This window comes from Somniosus microcephalus, chromosome 20 (genome assembly GCF_052327205.1).
Source record: "Somniosus microcephalus isolate GS21.2 chromosome 20, FLI_Smic_1.0, whole genome shotgun sequence".
NCBI classification, from domain to species: Eukaryota; Metazoa; Chordata; class Chondrichthyes; order Squaliformes; family Somniosidae; genus Somniosus; species Somniosus microcephalus.
The window spans coordinates 58,966,129-58,972,108 of record NC_141006.1 but is presented as its reverse complement, the minus strand read 5'-3'; positions in this window follow the sequence as shown (position 1 = coordinate 58,972,108).

Genomic DNA, 5,980 nt, shown 5'->3' with positions numbered 1-5,980 from the left:
CCGCTCCCTCATACCCGGCCATTCAACTGGTTGAACGCCTCCCTTTACGCCCCGCCCCCTTTCTTCCCTGTCAATCAGATTGAAGCCCCCCCGACTCCGCCCCCTTTTGTCTTAGGTTGCCGCATAAGCCCCGCCCTCCAGCTGCCTGTCACGTGCCACGCCTTCCACGCTAAACCCCGCCCCTCTTCGCCGGTCTGGTCGCGCGCGCGCGCGCGCTCTCCGCCTCGGCGCGAGCGCAAATTTAAATCAGGTGCGGCAGCCGGAGCGCACTAACTGCCCGTCGAGAGGGAGAGGGGGCAAGGCACAGTTTGTCGCAGTGCTCTACCATTTAAAGCACTTATGTCATCAATACGTGATGACAAATATTAAAGAAGTAGCACTATGTTTTATCAACCTCACTTTCCTTTCAGATTTAATTATAAGAGCACAAGGTTCCCCCTAAGGCATTGGTACAACTCAGCGCCAGGTGTGTACCCGCCAGGTGTATAGCCGCCAGCACCAGGTGTGTAACCACCAGCGCTAGGTGTGTAACCGCCAGGTGTATAGCCGCCAGCACCGGGTGTGTAACTGCCAGGTGTATAGCCACCAGCACCAGCTGTCTAACCGCCAGGTGTATAGCCACCAGCACCAGCTGTCTAACCGCCAGGTGTATAGCCGCCAGCACCAGGTGTCTAACCGCCAGCACCAGGTGTGTAACCGCCAGCGCCAGGTGTGTAACTGCCAGGTGTATAGCCGCCAGCACCAGCTGTCTAACCGTCAGGTGTATAGCCGCCAGCACCAGGTGTGTAACCGCCAGCGCCAGGTGTGTAACTGCCAGGTGTATAGCCGCCAGCACCAGGTGTCTAACCGGCAGGTGTATAGCCGCCAGCACCAGGTGTCTAACCGCCAGGTGTATAGCCGCCAGCACCAGCTGTCTAACCGCCAGGTGTATAGCCGCCAGCACCAGCTGTCTAACCGCCAGGTGTATAGCCGCCAGCACCAGTTGTCTAACCGCCAGGTGTATAGCCGCCAGCACCGGGTGTGTAACTGCCAGGTGTATAGCCGCCAGCACCAGGTGTCTAACCGCCAGCACCAGGTGTGTAACCGCCAGCGCCAGGTGTGTAACTGCCAGGTGTATAGCCACCAGCACCAGCTGTCTAACCGTCAGGTGTATAGCCGCCAGCACCAGGTGTCTAACCGCCAGCACCAGGTGTGTAACCGCCAGCGCCAGGTGTGTAACTGCCAGGTGTATAGCCACCAGCACCAGCTGTCTAACCGCCAGGTGTATAGCCGCCAGCACCAGGTGTCTAACTGCCAGGTGTATAGCCACCAGCACCAGGTGTCTAACCGCCAGGTGTATAGCCGCCAGCACCAGGTGTCTAACCGCCAGCACCAGGTGTGTAACCGCCAGCACCAGGTGTCTAACCGCCAGGTATATAGCCGCCAGCACCAGGTGTCTAACCGCCAACACCAGGTGTGTAACCGCCAGCGCCAGGTGTGTAACTGCCAGGTGTATAGCCACCAGCACCAGCTGTCTAACCGTCAGGTGTATAGCCGCCAGCACCAGGTGTCTAACCGCCAGGTGTATAGCCGCCAGCACCAGGTGTGTAGCCGCCAGCACCAGGTGTGTAACTGCCAGGTGTATAGCCACCAGCACCAGCTGTCTAACCATCAGGTGTATAGCCGCCAGCACCAGGTGTCTAACCGCCAGGTGTATAGCCGCCAGCACCAGGTGTATAGCCGCCAGCACCAGGTGTGTAACCGCCAGCGCCAGGTGTGTAACTGCCAGGTGTATAGCCACCAGCACCAGCTGTCTAACCGCCAGGTGTATAGCCGCCAGCACCAGGTGTCTAACCACCAGGTATATAGCCGCCAGCACCAGGTGTCTAACCGCCAGCACCAGGTGTCTAACCGCCAGCGCCAGGTGTGTAACTGCCAGGCGTATAGCCACCAGCACCAGCTGTCTAACCGTCAGGTGTATAGCCGCCAGCACCAGGTGTCTAACCGCCAGGTGTATAGCCGCCAGCACCAGGTGTGTAGCCGCCAGCACCAGGTGTGTAACCGCCAGTGCCAGGTGTGTAACAACCAGGTGTGTAACTGCCAGCGCCAGGTGTCTAGCCGCCAGCAGCAGGTGTGTAACCGGCAAGTGTGTAACCGCCAGCGCCAGGTGTCTAGCCGCCAGCAGCAGGTGTGTAACCGGCAGGTGTGTAACCACCAGCGCCAGGTGTTTAACCGCCAGCAGCAGGTGTGTAACCGGCAGGTGTGTAACCACCAAAGCCAGGTGTCTAACCGCCAGGTGTATAGCTACCAGCAGTAGGTGTGTAACCGGCAGGTGTGTAAACGCCAGCGCCAGGTGTGTAACTGCCAGGTGTGTAGTCGCCAGAGCCAGGTGTGTAACTGCCAGTGCCAGGTGTGTAAGTGCCAGGTGTATAGCCGCCAGTGACAGGTGTGTAACTGCCAGGTGTGTAGTTGTCAGAGCCAGGTGCGTAGCTGCCAGAGGTGTAACCGCCAGATGTGTAACTGCCAGTGCCAGATGTGTAACTTTCTTCTTCTTAGGCAGTCCCTCGGAACCGAGGATGACTTGCTTCCACATTAAAAATGAGTTCGCAGGTGACTGATTAGTCCAATACGGGACCTACAGTCTCTGTCACAGGTGGGGCAGACGGTGGTTGAAGGGGCAGGTGGGTGGGGTGCTTGGATTGACATGTGCTCCTTGCGCTGCCTGCACTTGGCTTCCGCTTGCTCCCGGCGAAGAGACTTGAGGCGCCTTCCCGGATGCTTCTCCTCCACTTTGTCCGGTCTTGGGCTAGGGATTCTCAGGTGTCGGTGGAGATGTTACACCATTTCAAGGAAGCTTTGAGGGTGTCCTTGAAGTGTTTCCTCTGCCCACCTGGGGCTCTCTTGCCGTGCTGGAGCTCCGAGTAGAGCGCTTGTTTTGGGAGTCTTGTATCGGGCATGCGGTCAATGTGACCCGTCCATCGGAGCTGATCGAGCGTGGTCAAAACTTCAATGCTGGGGATGTTGGCCTGAGCAAGAACACTGACGTTGGTGCACCTATCCTGCCAATGGATTTGCAGGATCTTGCGGAGGCAGCGTTGGTGGTACCTCTCCAGTGCTTTGAGGTGCCTGCTGTACATGGTCCATGTCTCTGAGGCATACAGGAGGGCGGGTATCACTGCTGCTTTGTAGACCATGAGCTTAGTGCCGGGTTTGAGGTCCTTGTCTTCAAACACTCTCTTCCTCAGGCGACCGAAGGCTGCACTGGCACACTGAAGGCAGTGTTGGACTTCGTCGTCGATGTCTGCCCTTGTTGACAGTAGGCTCCCGAGGTATGGAAAGTGATCCACGTTGTCCAAGGCCTTGTCGTGGATTTTGATAATGGGGGGGCAGTACTGTGTGACGGGGGCAGGTTGGTAGAGGACCTTTGTCTTACGGATGTTTAGTGTAAGGTCCATGCTCTCATATGCTTCAGTGAAGGTGTTGACGATGGTTTGGAGTTTGACCTCCGAGTGAGCGCAGACGCAAGCGTTGTCTGCATACTGTAATTCGACGACAGAGGATGGGATGACTTTGGATCTGGTCTGGAGGCGACGAAGGTTGAACAGTTTCCCATTTGTTCTGTGAATTAGCTCCACTCCAGTGGGGAGCTTACTGAGGGTGAGATGGAGCATTGCAGCAAGGAAGATCAAGAAGAGCGTTGGTGCGATGACACAGCCTTGCTTGACCCCGGTTCGTACGTGAATTGTGTAACTGTCAGGTGTGTAACTGCCAGCAGCAGGTATGTAACTGCCAGCGCCAGGTGTGTAACCATTAGCGCCAGGTGTCTAACCGTCAGTGCCAGAGGTGTAACCGCCAGCGCCAGGTGTGTAACCGCCAGTGCCAGGTGTGTAACCGTCAGCGCCAGAGGTTTAACCGCCAGTGTCAGGTGCTTAACCGCCAGCGCCAGGTGTGTAACCGCCAGCGCCAGGCATGTAACCGCCAGCGCCAGGTGTCTAACCGCCAGCGTCAGGTGTGTAACCACCAGCGTCAGGTGTGTAACCGCCAGCGTCAGGTGTGTAACCGCCAGCATCAGGTGTTGCAGCACCAGGTGTGTAACCGCCAGCGTCAGGTGTCTAACCGCCAGCGTCAGGTGTGTAACGACCGGCGTCAGGTGTCTAACCACCAGGTGTATAGCCGCCAGCACTAGGTATGTAACCACCAGGTGTGTAACCGCCAGTGCCAGGTGTGTAACCGCCAGCATCAGGTGTGTAACCGCCAGCACCAGGTGTGTAACCGCCAGCGGCAGGTGTCTAACCGCCAGCGCCAGGTGTGTAACCGCCAGCGAAAGGTGTGTAACTGTCAGGTGTGTAACCACTGGGTGTAACTGACAGCGCCAGGTGTGTAACCGCCAGCGCCAGAGGTGTAACTGTCAGGTGTGTAACCACCGGGTGTAACCGCCAGCACCAGGTGTGTAACCGCCAGCGCCAGGTGTGTAACTGCCAGCGTCAGGTGTCTAACCGCCAGCGCCAGGTGTGTAACCACCAGCGATAGGTGTGTAACTGCCAGTGCCAGGTGTGTAACCGCCAGTGCCAGGTGTGTAACCGCTAGCATCAGGTGTCTAACCGCCAGCGCCAGGTGTCTAACCGCCAGCGCCAGGTGTGTAACCGCCAGCGATAGGTGTGTAACTGCCAGTGCCAGGTGTGTAACTGCCAGCGACAGGTGTGTAACCGCCAGTGCCAGGTGTGTAACTGCCAGCGCCAGAGGTGTAACCGGCAGCACCAGGTGTGTAACTGCCAGCGCCAGAGGTGTAACCGCCAGCGTCAGGTGTGTAACCACCAGTGCCAGGTGTGTAACTGCCAGTGCCAGAGGTGTAACCGCCAGCGCCAGGTGTGTAACTGCCAGCGCCAGAGGTGTAACCGGCAGCACCAGGTGTGTAACTGCCAGCGTCAGGTGTGTAACCACCAGCGCCAGGTGTGTAACCGCCAGCACCAGGTGTGTAGCCGGCAGCGCCAGGTGTGTAACCGCCAGCGCCAGGTGTGTAACCGCCAGCGTCAGGTGTTTAACTGCCAGTTCCAGATGTGTAACGGTCAGGTGTGTAACCACCAGGTGTAACTGACAGCGCCAGGTGTGTAACTGGCAGGTAATGCATTTTGAGCTACATTGAATTTACAGCACAGAAACAGGCCATTTGACCCAACAGGTCTATCCCGGTGTTTATGCGCCACACGAGCCCCTACTTCATCTAACCCCATCAACATATCCCTCTATTCCTTTGGAAGGTCCTGAGGTCATGAAAGGCGCCATAAAAATGCAAGTCTTTCTAGCTTCCCCTTAAATGCAACTATGCTATTCACTGCAACTACACCCTGTGGTAGCAAGTTCCACATTCCGGCCACTCCCTGGGTAAAGAAGCTTCTCCTGAATTCCTTATTGCATTTATTAGTGACTATCTTATATTTATGGCCCCTAGTAAATATATATATTTGTATAAATATATACAGTATATGAGTAATTTGAGACATGACAATGTGGTAAGTGTAACATGCTTAAGAGGAACAGGTGTGACTTTGGACCTGATCAGATCAAAGCTCTGCAGTCCTGCCACATCCCATTGTGAATGGTGGTGGACAATTAAACAACTATCAAAAGGAGGAGGATCCATGCACATCCCCATCCTCAATGATTGCGGAGCCCAGCACGTGAGCGCAAAAGACAAGGCTGAAGTGTTCGCAACCACCTTCAGCCAAAAGTACCGAGTGGATGATCCATCTCGGCCTCCTCCTGAGGTCCCCACCAGCACAACTGCCAGTCTTCAGCCAATTCGGTTCCCTCCACTTGATATCAAGAAATTGCTGAGCGCAGTAGATACAGCAAAGGCCCCGACAACATCCCAGTTGTAGTGCTGAAGACTTGTGCTCCAGAACTAGCTGTGCCTCTAGCCAAGCTGTTCCAGTACAGCTACAATACTGGCATCTACCCGACAAAGTGAAAAATTGCCCAGGTATGTCCTGTCCACAAAAAC